The sequence below is a fragment of the Megalobrama amblycephala genome, linkage group LG13 (assembly GCF_018812025.1).
Source record: "Megalobrama amblycephala isolate DHTTF-2021 linkage group LG13, ASM1881202v1, whole genome shotgun sequence".
Taxonomy (NCBI): domain Eukaryota; kingdom Metazoa; phylum Chordata; class Actinopteri; order Cypriniformes; family Xenocyprididae; genus Megalobrama; species Megalobrama amblycephala.
The window spans coordinates 8236976-8261829 of NC_063056.1; the positions used below are offsets into that span (position 1 = coordinate 8236976).

The 24854-nt window shown below is 38.1% G+C and overlaps 1 protein-coding gene and 1 long non-coding RNA gene across 2 annotated transcripts in view; one reads left to right on the top strand and one right to left on the bottom strand.

The window, feature by feature from the left end:
• Window positions 1–24854, bottom strand: part of LOC125243904 (X-linked interleukin-1 receptor accessory protein-like 2) — a 567738-nt gene that overhangs the window by 310710 nt on the left and 232174 nt on the right. The window lies entirely within an intron of this gene.
• Window positions 6933–9210, top strand: LOC125243912. The gene is made up of 3 exons (XR_007179179.1): window positions 6933–8417; window positions 8577–8695; window positions 8823–9210. It is a non-coding gene; the product is annotated as an uncharacterized LOC125243912 (long non-coding RNA).

Sequence of the window (24854 nt, forward strand, 5' to 3'; positions counted from 1 at the left end):
AAAGCATGGCATTAGTGTTCACTCTTATGCTGATGATACTCAGCTCTATATTTCTTCATGCCCTGATGAAACTTACCAATTCACAAAATTAACGGAATGCATAGCAGATATAAAAAATTGGATGACCAGTAATTTCCTACTATTAAATTCAGAAAAAACAGAGATTTTAAGTATTGGACCAAAAACTTCTGCACATAATAACCTAGAATACTGTCTAACACTTGATGGATGTTCTGTTTAGTCTTCGTCGTCAGCTAGGAACCTGGGTGTGCTCTTTGATACCAATCTCTCACTTGAAAGCCACATTTCTAGCATTTGTAAAACCGCATTCTCCATCTTAAAAATATATCTAAACTATGACATATGCTCTCAATGACAAATGTGGAACAGTTAGTTCATGCGTACATGACCTCAAGGCTAAATTACTGTAATGCTCTACAAGGTGGTTGCCCTGCTCGCAATATAAACAAACTACAGCTGGTCCAAAATGCTGCAGCTAGAGTTCTTACTAGAACTAGGAAGTATGACCATATTAGCCCGGTTCTGTCAACACTTCATTGGCTCCCTATTAAACATTGTATAGATTTAAAAATCTTGCTAATCACTTACAAAGCACTAAATGGTTTGGCTCCCCAGTATCTGAGCAAGCTCTTAACGCATTATTGTCCTTCACGTCTACTGCAATCTCAGAATTAAATCAAACCTAGTAATACCTAGAATATCAAAATCAATGGCAGGCGGTAGATCCTTCTCCTATCTGGTTCCTAAACTCTGGAACAAACTGCCTAGCATTTTTCAGGAAGCAGACACACTCTGTGAGTTTAAATCTAGACTAAAAACACATATCTTTAACCTGGTATCCACATAACACATTATCAATTTATGTTTTCAAATCCATTAAAGGATTGTTAGGCTGCATAAATTAGTTCAGCCGTAACCGGAAACACTTCCTATAACACCAGATGTACTCATTACATCAGAAGAAGAATGACATCTATGCTAATACTAGTCTCTCTGTTTATTACGTGGCTTACCGTAATCAGCCGGATCCGGTCCGTATCCAGGTGAGATTGAGGACCTGCACCTTGACACGACTACAATGCAGCCCTGAAGTGTCAGCAGAGATTGTGTCAACTAGATCATCCCCTGTGAAGGCCTCACCGACACGACAGCCAGTGTCACAGATTCCCAACAATCCGTCCCATACCGTCGTGATGAATACGTTCTTCAACTAGATAGAACTGGATTAAATATTTTGACTGTTGCAATCCCATTTGGGCTTATGACCTGTAAAGCTGCCTGAATCATAATCACGCACTGTTCGCTGTTGGCCAGAGGAGAACTGGCCCCCCAGTTGAGCCTGGTTTCTCCATTTTTATCACCTGTTTGTCACCTGATGTCACCAGTTGGCATGGGTGGTGCTAAGGAGGGGCTAGCAAGTGCTTCAGGACCCCCAAGAAAGACCAAAGCAGCCCCATAGCACCCCCACACATTTTTTTTAGAAGCCATTATACAGGCTGTGTTATATGTAATAAATAAGTTGAAAATAAAAGCAACAAATGAAATAAACTAAAAACATTTGACTCATTACGCATGCATGACGTGATTTGCAGTATACTGTATACACGTCATGCATGCGTAATGATTCAAATGTTTTTATATCTGTTTTTATTGCATTTTATTTTAAAGTGTGATGTTTTCTTTTTGCCAAGGGCTGCCCCCGACTAACGATTTTTCCTGTCAACTAGTAGTCGTTCATTTAGGCTATGAATCATTTAGTCGCGTGTTTATATTAAATTAAATAATATAATAGCCTAACCATCCTTTAATAGCATATTTTTGATGGCATATTCCGCGCTCAAGCTCGCACATAAAGCTTGCTGCAAAAGTAATGATTATGACTGTGTTGGGGGGAAAGAACACCTTTTAATTATTTATTAATAACTAGTGCTTTCTGAGTCAGTGTCGGCTGCAACGGCAGTTGCTGAAGCTGACCCGACATCTCCGCAGAGACGTGCCTTTATAGAGAAATGCACCTTCTCATTCGGATTACATAATCAGAGAGTATTTGTGTTTTTTTATTTTTTCTTTAAAAGTAGACATTTCAAGTTTTCTATAGTTTTATTTCTTATGTCTGTGAGGCAAGTAGCCGGTTCATTGTGGTCTCGAAAGCGCATATCCTGTTTGTTTTCTCTATTTTACAAAAGCACAGCGTTTTGGTGTTATTGTGAGTGTACTCCAATAAATAAAATTTTAATGACTAAAAATGTATTTTATGATTCCATACTCCTCCGCATAAACACTTACTTACTTTTTGGACCATATAGACATGCGTTTATTGACTTGTACAAACTCCTCTCTATATGTAAGAGATCATGTGAGAGATCTTTGTCCTGTCTCCGACATTTGAAGACATACAGTATCTGAGAAGCAACTGTGGGGATGCCCAAAACAGCTTGCACATTTGGCAATCAATACAGAGAGCGAAGGCTCTGGTTTGCGACTTTAAATAGCAAGTAAATATATCCCAGTGTTTTTTTGTTATCATATTGCCATTGACTGAAATTCCAAAATGCTTGATATTCAACAATGTTTTTGATCTGCCTGCATTGACACCATTGTATGCAAACTGAACTGAGTTCGACGATGACATCACCGTTTTCTCCAGTGCTGATATATAGACAAATTAACTAAATTAATAACTAATTATTTTTACAACGGAATGAATCAATACTGAATTTGGCCTTGCCCGCTTGGGTTGACAGCTCACTCCTCCAGAGGTTTAGCTTCTTCCTGGACGCTGACGCATGGCGCCTCATTGACAGACATATGTGGAGCTAGGCCAGTAACACCTGGAGCCGTCGTTCTAGTGTCGGCTTGCTGTGCCTTTCCCCTCCCTTCGGACTGGATAAGTACGCTTATTGCTCCGGTGATTTCCCCAGGTGGTGAACCCATCACCTGTTCCTCCATCACACATTATGACCTCAGACATTGCGGAGTGTCTGACGCTAGGCCTAGCTCATACGTTGTTCAACCTTTGCTAGACTGGGTGCCATATGTTGTGACCCCTTCTGCGGTCCCATATGCGTAATTCCACGGTAAGTCTCCCTGCGGTGAGCCCGTGTCTTTCCCTTGGCAGAGTCCACTCTGCCGTCCCTGCCAGGTGTGTCTTCCCCCTGTTCAGTCGGAGCCATTCCAGGGACATTCCATATGCTGTACTGCCCCCTGATCAGTCCTTATGCATATTCCCCATGTTACCTCCCTTTTTCAGGATGTGGTTTCCGCAGCGTTCCCCAAGGGCACGCTTTCCCAGTGTTATCCAGTCTCAGGAGTGGGTTGTGCAAAACAGCAGCGTTGACTCTCTCGGTGTAAGCTCACTCCTATTTCGCCCCAAGATGCAGGGGGATGCTGAGGCTTATGCAGGGTGCTGGAAGGGCCAACAACTGTGGCGTTTCATTAGGGATCCCAATTCATCAGTTCACTTACATACATTGACGTACGTTGAACATGACCGACTGAAAGGGAACGTCTCGGTTCCCTCCGTTCCCTGAAGGAGGGAACGGAGACGTACATCCCATCTCTATAGTTCCTGTGCCACCGCTGAGCGCAGGACACTTGCTCATCTCCTCAGCAAAAAACAGAGCGTGAGTGCACGCGCTTACGCATTTATACCCGTACTGCAGGGCGGTGCGCGTGATGCAAAGCTCGCATGCTAATGTGCATTGGCTTGTTTAGTTTACACTCTAAGGTGATTCAAGTTAAGTCAAGTCACCTTTATTTATATAGCACTTTTTACAATGCAGATTGTGTCAAAGCAGCTTTACAGTGATAACTAGTAAATAATTTTGGCTGCGCAGCAGCTCTTAAAGAAAATGGCGTCATTGTCCAGCTTAAGTAAATTCAGTATTGATTCATTCCGTTGTAAAAATCAATAATTAGTTAATTTATCTATATATCAGCACTGGAGAAAACAGTGATGTCATCGTCCAGCTCAGTTCTGTTTGTATACAATGGTGTCAAGTCAAGTCAAGTCATCTTCATTTATATAGCACTTTTCATAATACACATTGTCTCAAAGCAGCTTCACAGTGACAATAGGAAAATTATTATCGAGCTAAAGGTTTTTGATTGAATCACTTCCCATTGTAAAAATTGTTAATTATTACTTTAGGGGCCACTTAAATGACACCTTTCCCACTGAAAAACCGAATACCTTTAATACATTCTTGCCGTTCATTTACACGTTTAGTCTATAGGTTTGTGTGTTTGATCTATGTGAACTGGAATAATTTTATAACATTTTATCTATACATAGGGAAAGGAAAGGGAAGGAGGCCTTTGCAGGGCTGCGTTATTGTCATGTCTAGATGCAGGTTCTTCATCACATCTGGATACAGCCTGCATCTGGCAGGCTGCGGCAAACCTCGGGATAAACAGAGAGAGACTAATATTAGTGTAGACGCCATTCTTCTTATGATGTAGCGAGTACATCAGGTGTTATGGGAAGTGTTCCCGGTTCCGGCTGACCTAATCTATGCAGACTAACAATTTACGTGAATTGAATTATAGAAGTAGATAATGTGTTATGTGTATGCAAGTTTAAACAGATGTGTTTTTAGTCTAGATTTAAAATGACAGAGTGTCTGCTTCCCAAACAATGCTAGGAAGATTATTCCAGAGTTTAGGTGCTACCACCTGCGGTTGATTTTGATATTTTAGGTATTATTAATTGGCCTGAATTCTGAGATCGCAATAGACGTGAAGGACTATAATGTGTTAAGAGCTCGCTCAGATACTGGGGAGCTAAACCATTTAAACCAGTGCTTTGCAAGATTTTAAAATCTATACGATGTTTAATATGGAGCCAATGCAGTGTTGACAGAACCGGACTAATATGGTCATACTTCCTGGTTCTAGTAAGAACTCTTGCTGCTGTGTATTGGACCAGCTGTAGTTTGTTTATCAAGCGAGCAGGGCAACCACCTTGTAGAGCATTACAGTAATCTAGCCTTGAGGTCATGAACGCATGAACTAACTGTTCCGCATGTTTCATTGAGAGCATGTCATAGTTTAGATATATTTTTAAGAGTGAAGAATGCGGTTTTACAAATGCTATAAATGTGGCTTTCAAATGACTGGTATCAAAGAGCACACCCAGGTTCCTAACTGATGACGAAGACTTAACAGAGCAGCCATCAAGTGTTAGATAATATTCTAGGGTATTACGTGCAGACGTTTTTGGCCACATAATTAGAATCTCTGTTTTTTTCTGAATTTAGAAGTAGGAAATTACTGGTCATCCAATTCCATTAATTTTGTGAATTGGTAAGTTTCATCAGGGCACGAAGAAATATAGAGCATCATCAAATATGAGTATCATCAGCATAACAGTGAAAACTAACGCCATGATTCCTAATGATATCTCCCAAGGGTAGCATGTACAGAGTGAAAAGCAATGGTCCTACTGAGCCTTGCGGTACTCCACATTGAACTTGTGATCGATATGACATCTCTTCGTTTACTACTACGGACTGATAACGGTCAGATAAGTATGATTTGAACCATGCCAATGCGATTCCACTAATGCCAACATAATAGTCGATTCTATTTAAAGCTGCAGTCCAAGATTTTTGGCCCTCTGGCGGTTAATAAATAGACCTGGACGCATCTTGTGGAAGAACATTGTAGCCGGAGTTACTTTTCTCCATGTCTGTCTATGGCAAGTCACGCAGTTACTGTGATACTCTGCTGAGGGCCCTACCAGTCCGGTCTGAAATAGTCAGAATATAAACACTTATTATAGGTGTACCATAATGATTCAGGGTGAGACAAAAGCACAGTTTGGAAAATGGATTCATGTTGTACATTCTCATTATATAATTTTTGTAAATTTTGAACACAAAAAAAGTTACGGACAGCAGCTTTAAGAGAATCTTGTAATCAATAGTGCCGAATGCAGCACTAAGATCCAGTAACACTGATACAGAGATACAACCACGATCTGATGATAAGTGCAAATCATTTGTAACTCTGAGAGCCGTGTCAGTACTATGGTATGGTCTGAATCCTGACTGAAAATCCTCATAGATACCATTTCTTTCTAAGAAGGAACTTAGTTGCGATGATACTTCCTTTTCTAGTATTTTTGACAGAAAAGGTCGAGATTGGCCTGTAATTGACTAATTCTCTAGGATCAAGTTGTGGTTTTTTAATAAGAGGCTTAATAATAATAGCCAGCTTAAAAGTTTTCGGTACGTATCCTAGTGATAATGACGAATTAACGATATTAAGAAGAGGATCTATGACCCCTGGAAGCATCTCTTTCAATATCTTACTCGGTATATAGCGTCTAACATACATGTTGTTGATTTTGATGATTTAACAAGTTTAGACAATTCTTCCTCTCCTATAGCAGTGAATGAATGGAATTTTTCCTCAGGGATACTACAATGCACTGTCTGACACAATACTGTAGTAGGTGGTTGTAATTTTCTCTCTGATATTATCAATCTTCCAAGTAAAGAAGTTCATAAGTCATTACTGCTGTGCTGTTTGGAAACATCAGAAGTTGAAGCTTTATTTCTTGGTAATTTAGCCACTGTATCAAATAAATACCTAGGGTTGTGTTTATTTTCTTCTAAGAGGTTTGAAAAATAAGTAGATCTAGCAGTTTTTAAGGCCTTTCTGTACGTAACAATGTGTTCTTTCCATGCAATGCTAAAGACCTCTAGTTCTGTCAGACCACTATCGTCAAAGATTATTAATGATAAAGAACATTAGCAATAAACAATTTAAACAATAGTAAGAAACAATAGCAAATTAAGGTTGGCGGTATGGAACTGTTCTGGGCAAAACTCCCCACTCATTCAAGCAGCCATGCCTGGACAGAGTAGGGAGCGCAACGATACATTTCCCCCATAACCAGAACAGTTTAGCAAAACAGAGAACAGAGACATCTCACAGAAGAATACACGTGAACATCACCTGAAAGAGAAATAAACAGACATGAGGAATTAATAACAACAACAACAATAATAACCCGGATTACATGAGTAGAGGTGCGATACTGAGCCACTGGTGCAGTCATTTATTGAGGAGTAGGGGATGGAGGCGATCAAGCGGCATCTGAATACTGGAAGGTGCACTGCATGAAAAGTAGGATTTTCGTCAGTAAGCGGCACTGTAGATTGCCGTGGAAGTTCAGGTTTACGACTGCACACGGCAATTTGCAGGCAACACCGAAAACTGCCGTGAATTGTCAGAAATTGACGTGGACCTTGCTTGGCAGTTGTCCCCCCGTGACCCCCCTTCCCCTAATTCCAGGGGAGGCTTTAACATGTAAATTAAAATACTGTGAGCTATACAAATGCAAATTCTCTCAGAATCAACTAATTTTGAGAGAAATGTCTGCAGGTATCCATCTGCTACTTCCAGTCTATTGATGGATATGACTCTGGAGCAGAGTATGATACAAGCCTGCACAAAGTCAAGTTTTTATAATTCCTAAGCCAAAGCAAATGTTGAGTTTAAATCAGTCATAAATCCAGAATGAAACATGGTTGTTTTAGGATACAGAGTGTACTTGAAACCTAAGCAAGAGATCTCAGGAAATAAAATCAACAAAATCAGTAAAATCACCTAGAACAAACACAAGCCAAAGTGTCTGTTTTTTTCCCCTTAATATATGTAATCGCTCATAAGATAAATAATTTGATTATGAACAATAGCAACATCAATTAACAAGACTTGTTAATAAAAAACATTAAAGACTTTGCAATTCACATTTGCTTTAGGTAGCCTACTGCTAATTTTAGCTTAATCTGTCTCTTGTAATTTGTGTTTAGAAAACATGGTAGCACACTACAGACACAATATGATACACTATTGTTGAAAATAAATATTTATACTTTACTTAATTTCGTTGACAAGTTTGACATTCATTGAAACTAGTGTCCCATGTTAACGTGGGCGTGGTTTGTGAGCGTGACGTGAGAGCATGATAAACTTCCTTAAAACTGCTCCAAAAACGCAGGAACGAACACCGCATAATCGAGGCGATTTATTACGCATTATACAGCTGGTGAAACATACGTTTTTAAATCTATAATCCGTGGAATATCGCATGTGACGAATCTGTCGCCGTCTAACATTTGCTGGAAATCCAGGTAAAACTATCTGCGTGCTCGCGCGCGCCCCAGTTAACATGATCCCCAGTTAACATGATCCCCAGTTGATCCGTAACACCGGCGAGAAGAAACTGCTGAATGCTATCAGTGGGCTGCCGATGTGAGCAGTTCACTTTAGTAAACTCCAGGTTGCTGTCCATAGAAGATAGGTTGGCTGCTTTGGATTCGAAAAACTGTGTGGAAGATACTAACTCTAAGAAGAGAAGACGGGTGCACAATCCTAAAATTGCGGTAAGACTGCTATCTAAGCTAAAAGTAGCCTAAAAGCAAAGCTTTTTTAAGTAGCACAAGTGTAAGTAACTTTTACTATTTTCTCTTTTATTGTTTTTTTTGTTTAAGTTCTTTTACAAGTTGTTTTTTATTTATATCACTCATTTAATTGTTTTCCAGCTGCCTGTAAGACACATTACGAGACAGTATGCAGGAGCTTCAGGTACAAACATCCAGATCTTGCATCGCAGGCGGAAGCTGTGAAGCGGTTAGCTCGGAGTCGAGCGAGAAGAAAGAAGGTAAGATTTATTAGATTAGATCAGTTTTTGGTCAATGTGACTATTTTTCAGGTGCATTAATAGATGTGTTGAGTCCATACGCAGTGCATTGCGCAATACTGATTGTCTTTATTGGTTGTTTTTACAGCTGCTAGAAGCAAGACCGTGTGCTAGCTGAGGATGAGGTGGGCCTTTGGAAGTGCGCTACCGTAGACCTGATGTCTGATGAGGAAGACTGCATCGTTGACGGGGTGTCTGGATGGATTGCACCGAGCTCTGTGCCACGCTGCAGTCGAGATTTGAGGCGATTCCAAAGTAAAGGACAACGCACCACAGACATCTGTAAAATGGACTGAATTCAGACAGAATGCCGCTAGTTACCTACAGCTCCGAAGCGGAAAACAGACATTTCATGGTGCTGTAGGATTTTGGGCTTCTCGTGAGCTCCCCATTTGTTGTGTGGGCAGATCTCCTACGTTTTGTACATGGTTGTGTGTTTGTGTTTGTGCTAATAAAGCTCTTTCTTTGAATAAACAGCACGTCCCTGGCAAATTTTCCTTTCCTCAATAAATTCATGTCCTTGATGGTAATAATAGTGTAGGATAACAATGACATGAATATACAACATAATAGCATGTGTATATATAAAATTAAATATATATATATATATATATATATATATGTTATAATTTTGGGGTTTAAATTTATAATGATCCAGGGTGACCAATAGTAACAGATCTGCCAACCAATCACGAGTGATTTTTCTTGTTTAAATGTAGTAGTTTCAACCAATACTGAGTGAGGAAATTCAAGCCATTCTCTGGCAAGGCACGGGCGCTGCTATTCATATGCTAATTAGAGCCATTACCGCGCCTCCGCGAACTCCACATACGTCATGGTTCGTTTCCGTCAATATGTGGCACAGACAAACGCGATGTTCACAGGCTGTAAACTGCCGTTAATTGTCGAAAATTAGGGAGATTTCCGGCCGTTTACGGGGACGAAAATCCCATTTTTCATGCAGTGGTGTATTTGAAAGACGTGGTCTAATCTGAAATGTACCCCTATTGGATGGTATGGATCAGCTGAATCTCAGCTGATACAAGTTTGACTGACGTGTCTGCCAGAACTGACGCTATACGCTTGATTTTTGTTTTCTTCCAGCTGCGCTCCATTTTTCTGGCTGTTTTCCTAAGGGCTTGAGTGTGTTTGTTGTACCACGGCTTTATGGCGTTATTTTACTGTCTAATGTCGAGAGCACATTATTGTGACGCGAGAGCATATCAATGTAATGCGCGAGCGCAAATCTGTCCGCTCGCGCGCGGATATCCTTTGCTCTTGCGCAAATCTGTCCGCTCGCGCGCTTGATTTCCTCTGCTAGTCGCGCAAATCTGTCCGCTCGCGCGCGGATTTCCTATGCTCTCGCGCAAAACTGGACGCGTGCTCTTAAATATACAGTGCTCTCTTATGAACTGCCTCTCCTCTCGCTCAGATGCGTGTGCACACTCAAACTGTTTCCTGCGTGCTCAAACTGCACATGTGCGCTCACGAATCTTTCCGTGCTCTTCCAGAAATTAATTTGCTTTTGGATTAAACGCTGTCAAAAGTTATCAACCAATCAGAAGAGACGACTGATCCATGAAAATGATACGTGGAATCTTATTGGCTGAGATTGAATTGCGCCTGGAATTCTTTCTACAAAAATGGATATTTCATTTCTTTACAATTTAATAATATTTAATAATATTAATCAAAATGCAGGACATATCTTAGAAATGGCTTGGAATGGGGCGCTTGGATGTTTTCTATATTAATAAGCTATCACATTACAGGTCAAACCCCACTGAACGATTTATCAAAAACCATCATATTAGCCAATATCATGGACCAAAACATTAAATTAAACATTAATTAAAAACAAAAGATTAAACAACTAATAATGTTATAAATCAGTCTATTTAGAAATGTGTAAAATGTTATAAAGCCTATTTAAAAATATGTATTAATTTAAATGAATTCATTACAATATCGTTTGAAATTAATGAAGATATGATTCGTCCAGTGTTTTTAAATGAATTTCTTGAATTAATAATTCTGATCATCAAATACATTTTAACAGTCACTGGTCACCACCTACTGGCAGAACAGTGTAATAACATTAGTTTCAAAGGTCATTTATTGCTAAAATCAGTGTATATTCGGACTATAAATTGTTATTGCAATACTTGCATTATTATTTAATGTTTGCAACACAGAAGTAGCAATAGTGTGTTGTTGAAAACGCTTTGTGAAGCTGTTTAAAACATATAGTTTATGACCACTGCTTTCAGCGGCAATGCAAAACCAGGTTTAAATATTCCAATATGTTCGTAATTTCAAAGGTTTAATAGACATAACCGAATCATTGTCATTTAGGAATAAGATCGTTTTATTTTGATTAATCATGCATACATACGAGCTTAAGTATTTTTGTATGTCATGTTTTATACCCGACCTCAAAAGAAATTGACTATGGTGGTATATGTGATCTCCACATTTTAAGTATTAAGGGAATGATGATCTGACCTGATCTTGTTCGGTCTTAAATCAGAAGATATTTGTTGGTAATACTTTACAATAAGGTTTCATTAACATTATTTAACTGCATTAGTTAACATTAACTAATAATGAACTGCACTTCTACAGCATTTATTAATATTTGTTCATGTTAATTTCAACATTTACTAATACATTATTAAAATCAAAAGTTGTATTTGTTAACATTAGTAAATGCACTGTGAAGTAAACAACCAACAAACAGCTGTATTTTTAACCTTAACAAAGATTAATAATTACAGTAATGTATTGCACATTGTTAGTTTATGTTAGATAATACATTTAACTAATGTTAACAAATAAAAACCTTATTGTAAAATGTTACCTATTTTTTATATTAATTCTAAACTTTAAGAAACTTTTTTTGTTTGTTTGTTTAGATAAATTGGGGTTTGACCTGTAATGTGATGCAGTTACTAGGTTACATTTGATAAATATTATGAAATATCCATTTTTGTCGAAAGAATTCCAGGCGCAGTTCACTCTCAGCCAATAAGATTCCACGTATCATTTACATGGATCAGTCGTCTCTTCTGATTGGTTGATAACTTTTGACAGCGTTTAATCCAAAAGCAAATTAATTTCTGCAAGAGCACGGAGAGATTCGTGAGCGCACGTGTGCAGTTTCAGCGCGCAGGTCACGTTTGAGCACGCAGGAAACAGTTTGAGTGTGCACACGCAATATCTGAGCTAGAGGAGAGGCAGTTCATGAGAGAGCCCTGTATATTTGAGAGCGCGCGTCCAGTTTTGCGCGAGAGCATAGGAAATCCGCGCGCGAGCGGACAGATTTGCGCGAGAGCAAAGGAAATCCGCGCGCGAGCGGACAGATTTGCGCTCGCGCATTACATTGATATGCTCTCGCGTCACAATAATGTGCTCTCGACATTAGACAGTAAAATAACGCCATACGGCTTTGGACTAACCCAGGTGAAAAAATACTATAGTAATTTATAGTAAATACTATAGTGTTTTTGAACCAAACTATAGTAAAGTACTTAAATTAATTTGCTGTGGTAACATAACTATAGTAATATAAACAAATTACTTTACCCAATACTGTACCAAGTTTTCTACAACTATATAGGTATATTGTACTACAATATACACTACAGTTTACTGTAGTAAAAACTAAAGTATACTACAGTATTTATTACAGTTTATCAGTTCACTATAGTTAATACTACAGTATGCTGTAGCATTCATTAACAAAATGTTGTAAATACTATAATATATACAGTATACTACAATTTACTATAGTATGGTTCAAAAACACTATAGTATTTATTATAAATTACTATAGTATTTTTTCAACTGGGAATTTCCTTCCCCTGGGAATCTTCTTTAAGCGCAAAGGAGCAACTGAGTCTAATGTGCTGGAAAAGAGAGAGTCAATAGTTTCTGTTGCAACATCTAGTTCTTCTTGGTTTCTCATGTGATATCCCAATTTGTTGGTTCACTTCTAACATACGTCTCCGTTCCCTCCTGCAGGGAAGGAGGGCTACATAGGTAACTGACATGTTTTTTCCATATTTAATTGAAGGTGGAATTTACTACACCACAAAGTCATCCACTACAGGACCTTGCCCTCAATTCTGATCCTGCAGAAGACTCACTATCACAGAGTCATCTGGATATTTGATAATATGCCTATCCTTGTAAAAACTATGACAATAATTTGTACACATACAAATACATGTGTACAAAATGACTGTATAGAATATACATCATTGACTTGAACACACTGTGATCTTTCTGTTAAAAAATCTAAAATCCATACTGCAAGATTTAAATCAATATCAATTAATTATAATCAATTGAGAGATTAATTTATCTATTAACAAATGTGACGTAATAGTGTTAAAAGCAGAAGAGAAATCAATAAATAACAATCTGGCACACATCTTAGGTTTTTCCAAATGTTTATAAACCAAATTTAAAAGATAAAGTATAGCATCTTCTACAACTCTACCTTCTCTCTAGGCAAATTGTAATAGGTCAAGGCTAGTCTCAATCTGCTATAAAATCATTTCCTTAACTATTTTTTCAAAACATTTCATCATAATAATGTTAATGCAACCGGTCTAAAACCATTTAAATTTTGTCACACTGTTTTTTCGGCACAGGGAGTATATTAGATTTCTTCCATATTTTATGGACTTTTTGCACCTTGAGAGACTCTAAGAAAATATGGCGAAAGATTTCACATAGCTGATCTGCACAGGTCTTTAACACCTTACCTCCTATATTATCAGGCCCTGGACTTTTTTTTCACATGTATATTTGGAAAAGATGTTTAAACTTATGAGCTTCTATATTTCCAAAATCACTAGATATTGTTCTCTGTTTTAAATAATTAATTTTAACACTAAGAATGAGTATTATCTTTAACCTTAGATAATACTCATTCAATTTATCAGCAAAATCTATGTCACAGTTAAAACTCTACAATCTGATCATCTTGGTATCCTTCTTCTCTATAACTGCAAAGGTTTTAATCCCTTGCCATGCTATTTTTTAAATTATTTCCATCCAGCTGATCTTCCACTTTATCTTTAAATTTTAACCTATCCTTCTGTATTTCTGCTCTCTAACTTTTTCTCCCTTCTGGAAAGCTATTTTCTTTTTATGCAGAAGATCTTTTGTTCTATTTGAAATCCAAGGCTTATTATTGGGGAATACTGTAAATGTCTTATAAGGAACAATACAGTCAGTACAAAAAGAGATATATGCACACACAGTCTCAGTAAATTCATCGTTATGATCAGAGAAACCCAAAGGAGGACCAACAGTAGATTTCGTTGCCCACTTAATAGAACTTATGGAACAGCAGAACTGGTTTCCATGGTTACCACTGTACAAAAAAGCAGAACTAATAAACATTACTTTATTAGACGTTATCAAAGGCCATTTCAGTCAAATCATTTCACTCGGCAGCCATCTTTAAAACACCTCTTGGGCAGCTATTTCAGTCATGCAAGTGCAGCTCCTATCTCTTTGAATGAGGAAACATCAAATTCTCCAAAGTTGTTCACCAAAGCTTACGATTAAATTTCATATTTGAAATAACCAAGGAAATCTGACAACAACTGTATCATAAATGTGGTTTCTTATGCTCAAACAGTGTTATTTTTCAGGGTGGAGCAGCCAATCCACATGCACAGTCCTAAGCATGCGTCTCAGAACACTGACTGTTAGCAACTGGAGCTTCTAATGGCTGCTGCAATGACACAATGACTTTACCAAATAGCGAATGGTTCTTTTATTTAGAAGACAGGTCTTATTCTGCCATATTGAGAGTTGCACTCCCATTCATAATAATACAATTGCACCATCTTTGTAAAGTCTTTGGGCCTCATTCATGCAACTTTCGTAAATATATATATAAATTCCGAGTAATTTGTGTGTAAAACTGACCTTCCCGAAAACTCTCCTCCAGATTCACAAATGCTTTGTAAACATCAGATTTGATAGTTAAACGTGTGTATGTTAATGAATTCCAATCATTCGTAAATAAAGCGAGCGTGCACGCTCATTAACAATTAGCATCCCCACCTATAAATTAAAACTACGTAAATTACATGTCCTGGAACGCTGTGGAATCTTCTGGATTCTCTTCTCATTATTGGCTTCAGTATATTGCAAAACAGACTAATAGGTTGCCTGACAATACTTTACTTTACTTTACTCTGTTGTCACATCATTGACAAGTGTACAATGAGTGAAAATCTTTTGTGCATAGGTCCTAGCGGCAATGCAGAAAAAGGAATATGACATATAATTTAAATAAATTGATATAATTTATAATAAAAAATACAATAAATACACTGCACAAAAATACAATATGACAGGGGTGGGAAGTAAACAGCAAACTAAATTCTGTAAACAGAATCTTTGTACAATTCACACAATATTGTAAGGATACAAAATAGGCACCAGGACAAGACAAAGCAGGTAAGTCTATGCAGATATGTTATTCAGTGCCCTGATGGCTTGGGGAAAGAAACTACACTATATTGCCAAAAGTATTGGGACACCCCTCCAAATAATTGAATTCAGGTGTTCCAGTCACTTCCATGGCCACAAATCAAGCACCTAGGCATGCAGACTGCTTCTGCAAACATTTGTGAAAGAATGGGTCACTCTCAGATGCTCAGTGAATTCAAGCGTGGTACCGTGATAGTTTGCCAATAAGTCCATTTGGGAACACTTTAGAATACTGATCCTTCATTAATACTAACTACACAGGGACAAATGAGTAATGCATTATTAACACTCTAGTAACTACTATTAACTAACAAGAAACTCTGATGAATGAATTAGTAAGTAATAGTGCTCAGTTGAATGTGGTAGTTCACTATTAGCTAATCAGTAACTACTGTTTTTTTCATACCTCGCAGAGAACTACAAAGAACATGTTCGTAATTAATGTGAATAATGCATAATATATAATTAATTCTGAAGTGAAGGTCATGGTAACCCCCTAATGACTGAAGTATTACCAAATCCTTCAGAAAGAATTACTAATTATTTGGATCAGTATTCTAAAGTGAAAAGCATGATAACTCTCTAGTAACTACTGAAGTCATTGTAAACTTTTGATGTTTTTGTAAAGTATTGGATAGTAATAACTCAAGAGCTACTATATAACTCTAAAGTAACTACTTCTTATTTGGATCAGTATTCTAAAGTGAAGATCATAGTAACCCACTAGTAATTACTTAAGTGTTACTACATCCTTCTAAAGGAACTACTAATTATTTGAATCAGTATTCTAAAGTGAAGATCATAGTAACCCACTAGTAATTACATAAGTGTTACTACATCCTTCTAAAGGAACTACTAATTATTTGGATCAGTATTCTAAAGTGAAAGGGATAGTTCACCCAAAAATGAAAATTTGATGTTTATCTGCTTACCCCCAGGGCATCCAAGATGTAGGTGACTTTGTTTCTTCAGTAGAACACAAATGATGATTTTTAACTCCAGCCGTTGCCGTCTGACAGTCTTATAATGCGAGTGAATGGTAACACAATTTATATGAGTCGAAAAATATGCATAGACAAATCCAAATTAAACCCTGTGGCTCGTGACAGCACATTCATGTCCTAAGACACGAAATGATCGGTTGAAGATCATGGTAACCCACTAGTAATTGCTTAAGTGTTACCAAATATATCATAAGGAATTACTGTACAAAACTGTACAAAAACATCAAAAGTTTACAAAGACTTCAGTAGTTACTAGAGAGTTATCATGCTTTTCACTTTAGAATACTGATCCAAATAATTAGTAATTCCTTCTTAAGTACTTGGTAATACATCAGTCATTACTAGTGTGTTACCAAGGCCTTTACTTTAGAATTAATAATACATTATGCATCATTCATGTTAATTATGAACCTGTATGTAGTAGTTCTTAGTAGTTCTCTGGGAGGTATAAAAAAAACAATAGTTACTGATTAGTTAATAGTGAACTACCTACAACTGAGCACTATTACTTACTAATTCATTAATCAGAGTTTATTGTTAGTTAATAGTAGTTACTATAGTGTTAATAATGCATTATTCATTTATTCCTGTATAGTTATTCATTAATGAAGGATCAGTATTCTAAAGTGTTATCGTCCATTTGTGAAATTTTCTCACTACTAAATATTCCACAGTCAACTGTTAGTGGTATCATAACAAAGTGGAAGCAATTGGGAACAACGGCAACTCAGCCATGAAGTGGTAGTCCACGTAAAATCACACAGCGGGGTCAGCGCATGCTGAGGTGCACAGTGCACAGAAGTCTCCAACTTTCTGCAGAGTCAATAGCTACAGACCTTCAAACTTTGTGTGGCCTTCAGATTAGCCTGAGAACAGTGCCTAAAGAGCTTCATGGAATGGGTTTCCATGGCCAAGCAGCTGTATCCAAGCCTTACATCACCAAGTGCAATGCAAAGCGTAGGATGCAGTGGTAAAAAGCACGCCGTCACTGGACTGTAGAGCAGAGGAGACGTGTTCTCTCACGCTCCTCTGTCTGTCAATCCAATTGACGAGTCTGGGTTTGGCAGTTGCCAGGAGAATGGCACTTGCCTGACTGCATTGTGCCAAGTGTAAAGTTTGGTGGAGGGGGGATTATGGTGTGGGGTTGTTCCAGTGAAAGAAACACTTAATGCTACAGCAGACATTTTGGACAATTCATGCTCCCAACTATGTGGGAACAGTTTGGGGATGGCCCCTTCCTGTTTCAACATGACTGCGCACCAGTGCACAAAGCAAGGATCATAAAGACATGGATGAGTGAGTTTGGTGTGGAGGAACTTGACTGTCCTGCAAAGAGTCCTGACCTCAACCCGATAGAACACCTTTGGGATAAATTAGTGCGGAGACTGCTGTAGGGCATCGTTCAACAGGACTTGCCCTATGACTCCATCAACCAGGAACTGACCAAACAAAGCTTCATTTTGACCAACAGGTCCATTTCCTGACCTCCGGCCTTAACAGGAATGATGACGTGACTTCTTTTAACAAAGAAGCCTGTCTTGAGCTCATCAGAAGTAAACTAATCAAAAGTCACGTGGGGTCTGATCATGTTAAATCTATTGATTCTCTCACAAAACCCTCTTGTATTATCGGATGGAACAGGAAACATTAATTAACAGACCTAAAAGCACAACGGATCCTCACAGACATAACCTGATTAGGAATCCCTTTTGACCCGGTCACCGGTCATGGTTTAAATTCTGCTTAAGGACTCAATCTTGAATCTCAAAAAGGACAATTGTCGATCATTTAAAATATTAACTATATCCAGAATAACACTTGCTATGATGTGATTACTAACATGTTGGAGTCAATGCATTATATGTTTGTATTCCCTTCTGCATTTTCTTTCTCTTGTAATTACTGTTTTAATTAGGTCAGTCTAGTAATATGTGTGTAAGAAGTGTGTCATGTTTGAGTTCTAAATACAGGATTTATAATTCTCTGTAATTCTGTGTGAATGAAACATTGAAATTCAGTATCAGGAAGATATTAAGAAACGTTATAAAGTTGTTAATAAAACAGGAGAATGTTCCGTGGATATCACGCAATGTAATCAATAGACAATAGACGGGGCGTGTCTAATCTCCGTAGCAACGTCTCATTGGAGGATCGCATCTGAAGGATGGAGCCAACTTGCTCCTTTAAAACTATGCTGTCCCAAACAAGCTAGTAGTTGAAGTTGAAGTTGAAGTTGAAGTTGAAGCACCGATATTTTGACCACGGCTGAAAAGTTGCTTGGGTCGTGCTGAAAAGAAGAAGTTGAGAACTGATCCTTTACCGGGGCTCATTTTCCATCTAACAGTCGCCGACTTCAATCCAAAACGGGACTCCGCTGCACACGAGTCACAGAGCAACCCGATTACCTCAGCTGTCAGAGCAAACGCAGGTACAAGCAAACTTCTCTCTCTCTTGCTGGAAACTGGTGAAACTCCTTTAAACCTAAAGAATCAAACCAAAGCTCTGCTTTTGTGATTTTCCTCAGGTTGCGATGTTTAGTTAGTATTTGGGACTTTCTTCATAACTCATATCAACTCCGCGAATGTGTGTGTGTGTGCGTATGTATGTGTGTGTGTTTAGCCTTAGTTTCTTGTAATCATTAGAAGTAGTCAATAAAGCTTGTTTTGATTTTCACATATACAAGTTTCTTGTGCTGTGTATCAAATTACTGTCTTAAACTCAAAAGATCCTAAAAGTTACCTCTTGCTTATAATAATCATAATAAAATATTGTTACTGTTGGCCACAGAATAATATTTTATCCAGAATTGGTAAAATACTTTAACCTCAATTTTTTGCTGGACGAATAATTGATGAAGTGTTAAATATTAATTCTGAATCATTTACAGTGAATCAATTACAGTTGATTAGATTCTTATTCCCTGTAACTTAATTGCCCCTCTTTATAATTAATTGAGCTAATAAATAGGTGAAGTCCTACACTGCGAGCCAGGCCTTCTCATCCAACATCAGTGCCAGATCTCACAAATGCACTTCTAGAAGAATGGTCAAAAATTCCCATAAACACACTCCTAAATCCTTGTGGAAAGCCTTCCCAGAAGAGTTGAAGCTGTAATAGTTGCAAAGGGTGGGCCAACTCCATATTAAACCCTACAGATTAAGAATGGAATGTCATTAAAGTTCATGTGCATGTAAAGGCAGGCATTCCAAATCTCTGAGCCTACCAGTCCCGGCCTTAAAGTGTTAGTTCACCCAAAAATTTAATTTCTGTCATTAATTACTCACCCTCATGTGGTTCCACCCCCGTAAGTTCTTTGTTCATCTTTGGAACACAAATTAAGATCATTTTTTTGATGAAATCCAAAAGGTATGACTCGTCCATAGACAACAATATAATCACCACTTTCAAGTTCCAGAAAGGTACTAAAGACATTGTTAAAACAGTCGATGTGACTGCAGTGGTTCAACCTTAATTTTATGAAGTGACGAGAATACTTTTTGTGTGCAAAAACAAAACAAAAATAATGACTTTATTCCCAATTCCCAAACCAGGCTGTAATGCATCCAGTCATTTCAAAAGCGCAGTTGTAAAAAGTCCTGAGGATGCGTGAGCTTATGCCGAACCTCTTCAATCATCTGAGAAAGAAGAGGTGCTGCTGTGCCTTTCTCACAGACTTCTGTGTGTGCCTTGTCCACGTTAGGTCTTTAGTGATGTGCATGCCAAGGAATTTAAAAGAGCTGACCCTCTCCACTGTGTCGCAGTTGATGGTGATGGGGGGCATGTACTCCTTTCTGTCTTCTGAAGTCTACTATCAGCACCTTAGTCTTGGCAACATTGAGGGAGAGATGGTTTTCCTGGCATCAGTGTCAGGGCTCTGACTTCCTCAAGTCTTCTTGCCATGGGTGATAAGGCCAACCACTGTTGTGTTGTAAGCAAATTTAACGATAATGTTGGAACTGTTACTTGCCACACAATCATATGCGTAGACCGAGTATAGGAGAGGACTCAACACACATCTCTGTGGAGCAGTGTTAAGTGTGAGTGGTGATGAGATGGTATTGCCCAGTCTAACCATCTGCCGCTGGTCAGATAGGAAGCTCAGGATCCAGTTACAGATGAAATTGTCCAAACCCACGTTCTGTAACTTGTTGTCTAGCTTAGTGAACTATAGAACTATAGTGTTAAATGCTGATTGATAATCAACAAACAACATTCTCACATAGACGTCTCTCTTTTCCAGATGATAAAGGGCAGTGAACAGCATCAGGACTATCAGTGGACCTGTTCTGATGCAAACTGAGGCAAACGGTAGAGGATCCATGGTGTCAGGTAACATGGAACAGATAATGTCCTTTACCTGTCTCTCAAAGCATTTGCTCACTATGGGAGTTAAAGCAACCAATAATCAATTAACGTGTCCACCAAAGCATTTTTAACCAGCAGAAAAAAATGCCTGGTGCTCTTCTGAAAATGGCCAGCTGGTGCCAATTGAAAGCGCTTTCTGCAGCATTTTTCCATCTGAGAGGCTTTAGTCTCTATAATTTGGAATATTCACGGCATTTAGGTTAGCGCGGGGCACAAACTAACGCGGGGTTAGTTGTAACACACATGGTTTAAATACTTCCGCACACGCTAGCATGAAGAAACTTAGTGTATTTACTAGTTGCCATATCAACAATATATAGAGAAAAAATGGCGCCAAAATTCAGAAATCTTTGGGAGATATCACTGAACATTTATTTAACAATAGCAAAAGTTTTTTTGTGTTTATTTAAAATTAGACAAATCTGATATTGTTTTAAACTCCAATCTGTTATTTAGCAGTTTGGGTACTTCTTTAATGCTTCACTAACTAGCAGAAGACACTAACCAGGTTTAAATTCCAGTTGCGCAGAGAGGGTTTGTTGTAACACTCCGTTACAATGTAACTATACTATTCTATACAGTTACGATATAACTGGCATAATAAACTTTTATGAATTTCTGTTGATAAACTATGGAAAAAAAGGTGAATAAAGACTAAGAGGAAGAACCTGAACATCCAGAAAATATTATTTCAAGAAATGTTCAGCATTTGTACTGGCTCATCTATTTATCTTGTGTTCTGTGAGAGCTGTGAGTGGAGGGAGAGGAGTAATTTTCTTCAGCTCTGTGTTTTTCTGAATGTCTGAATATGTCTTTTCATCTGTTTGTCTCTTCATCTGTTATTGACAAAATATTTTAGTTTGTCATGTATATTTTTTTAAAGGGTTAGTTCACCCAAAAATTATGTCATTAATGACTCACCCTCATGTCGTTCCAAACCCGTAAGACCTCTGTTCATCTTCGGAACAGTGACGCTGATGACGTGTTATGTAGTGCGCCCGAGCTTCGTTTACAGTCTGCAGGAGATGCACGCTGTATTCAAGCTATTCTACATTGTTTGTATTTTGGTATTGGTATATTTTTTAAAATGGTGCGTAGGTGTGCATGTCACGGATGTCCTAATCACAGTCCGGAGCAGAAGGGGGCGGTAATGCACCAATAAGCTGGATGCCAAACGCCGTAGAAGAAGAAGAAGAAGCAGCGTCACTGTGGATATACACAGACCCGGAAGAGAAGACAATGCTGAATAAAGTCGTAGTTTTTGTTATTTTTGGACCAAAATGTATTTTAGATGCTTCAAAAACTTCTAACTAACCCACTGATGTCACATGGACTACTTTGATGATGTTTTTATTACCTTTCTGGACATGGACAGTGCACCGTACCTACACTTTCAATGGAGGGACAGAAAGCTATCGGACTAAATCTAAAATATCTTAAACTGTGTTCCGAAGATGAATGGAGGTCTTACGGGTGTGGAACGACATGAGGGTGAGTCATTAATGACATAATTTTCATTTTTGGGTGAACTAACCCTTTAATTCAATCACATAACATTTTTAGCTGTCAAATGGTCATGTTACAATGTGCCCCATCACATGTTACAATGTGTCCCACCTATGGGGCATGTTGTCACATTTCCCTTCCCTTCTTTTGGGGTAAATAAAGAAAAAAGTATAGACTGTATTAATGAAACAAAGCCACATATTTGTACCAGACATGTGTGAAATTAATGTGGAACAAAAGAAATTCTCTGAACCCCATGTACATTTACACAAACTGAGAAAGTAAAAAAGCGTTAGGTTGTGCCCCGCGCTAATAGTGCTAATGTGCTAATAGTATCTCTTTTGAAGAATGTTACGGAATAAAAAAATGCAGTAGCCAGCAATATTAATTTCTCCATTGTTGTTCAGTCATTGTACAATTAGGATAATTGGTCAGTGTAGTATTTGTCCCGCCCCTCTTTCACTGTGATTGGACGACTGGGTAAAAAGTGACATTGATGAGCACAACAACTTTACGGACAATTTACACAAACGTTCAATCTGCTCATGTTTCCTGAATGAGGCCCTTTGACATTATACAGTTAAAATGAAAAGAAAACCATTTAATTACCATTTTACCACTACTATTTAATTCAACAAATCTCTTAGTTATATCGCGTTTGCATTGTTAGTGAAGATGAAAGCATTCGTTAGTGTACAGAAATTGAGTTGCAATGATGAGATCACTGCTTTCATGCGCTCAACATGTCTGTGATCGGCTACATAGTGTTCATCTCTACAACCTTTCATGCCACCATCTAAATGTAATGCCATAGATCTAAATGTAATGCAACACTTTTCACGATTAGTTAAGCTTGAGAGCTGTAATAGTAAAAACGCACTAAAAGAGAGAGTAATACATGGCTATTTCAAATGGCAAGACATTAGCCAATCACAGCGGTGGGCATTTACACTGAAGTCTCACAGCTGACACGCCCCTTAAAACAGAGCGTTCAAACCAGAGGGCTAAAATCAGAGTAGGAAAAATGCCTTTTATTTATAAATTATGACAATTTTGGATGTAAAAATCATACTAACATTACAAGTGCACCCCAGGAAACATTATGAAACAATAAAACAACGCAGTTAATGACCCCTTTAAGACAGATGGTTCCCTTCAGAGATACATATTTAAACACACACAAATAAAAAACACCTCTGAGGTTTGCATGAATTAAGTGAATAATCTATTTCAATGTCAGAATGCAAAAGTGATGAGTTTGCTGGTATGCAGTGAAGAAAGTCTTTCAGTAGTGTCTGGTCTCTAAAATTTGCAAATCCAAAATACTTCCACACCCATGACTTCGGACAGGAGAGTATACGTTACTCATTTATCATTTATTACAACAGACTGAGCCAGCTAACCAATCAGAGCAGTCTGGGCTTTTCAGAAAGGTGGACTTTAAAGAGACAGGAACTAAAATAGAGCGTTTTAGGCAGTGGGTGAAACAAGGTGCTGCAGCAGTGTACAGTATGAGAAACATATGCTTGTTTGTTTTTTTACTTTAAATTATGTAAATGTATTCTAGCAGACTCCAAGATAAAATTATGAACTTGTAAATGAACATAATATTGCAATTTAAACATCACATAGGCTCATGTTTTATTTGGACATAGCAGTTCCCTGTATTGTGTATTTGTGCAGTCAAATAATCTCTCATATTTACAAACAAATCTTTCTCATCCATCTACCTTGCCCTCTTCAAAGACACATGCACTCAGCCCAGTGGCAATGATGGTCGGTCAGCTATGATGATGTGAGGAGTGCTAACCTTGGCTCCATTTGCAGGGCAAGGGAAGTGCAGGCTCAGCACACTGTTGACAGCCATCAATTGAGGAAGAGCTGATGGGAAGTGATAGCCTGGGCAAATGGAGTTTGAGCTGCAGAGACATCTCTGACACAAATTTTCTGCGTCAGGCCCCCTGCGCCATCAGCTGAGCGCAGTCAGCTCAGGCAAGACACGAGGCAAATCAGAAGAAAGGTAGATAAATGTCTCCATGTCTCTTCCTCTAGGTTCAGTGTATAAAAAGAAAATATCAGGATAATAGGATATATATATATATATCGACACTCAGTAAATGAGACTTACAAAAAATACAGAAGTGAAACATGCTTAACTGTAATGCAAATAATTATATATATTATATATATATGTACAGTGTCCTCCACAAATATTGGCACCCTTAGTAAATATGAGCAAAGGCGGCTGTGAAAATAAATCTGCATTGTTTATCTTTTTGATCTTTCATTCAAAAATTCACAAAATTCTAACCTTTCATTGAAGGAAAAGAATTGAAAATGGGTGGAAAAGCTCATTATGAAATAAATGTTTTTCTCTAGTTCATGCTGGCCACAATTATTGGCACCCAATTATTGCAATGTTCTTTTCCCAAGATAACAGCTCTGAGTCTTCTTCTATAATGCCTGATGAGTTTGGAGAACACCTGATGAGAGATCAGAGACCATTCCTCCGTACAGAATCTCTCCAGATCCTTCAGATTCCAGCTCCATGTTGGTGCTTCTTCTCTTCAGTTCACTCCACTCATTTTCTTTAGGTTTCAGGTCAGAGAACTGGGATGGCCATGGCAGAAGCTTCATTTTGTGCTCAGTGACACATTTTTGTGTTGGTTTTGATGTTTGTTTTGGATCATTGTCCTGATGGATGATCCAACCACTGCCCATTATTG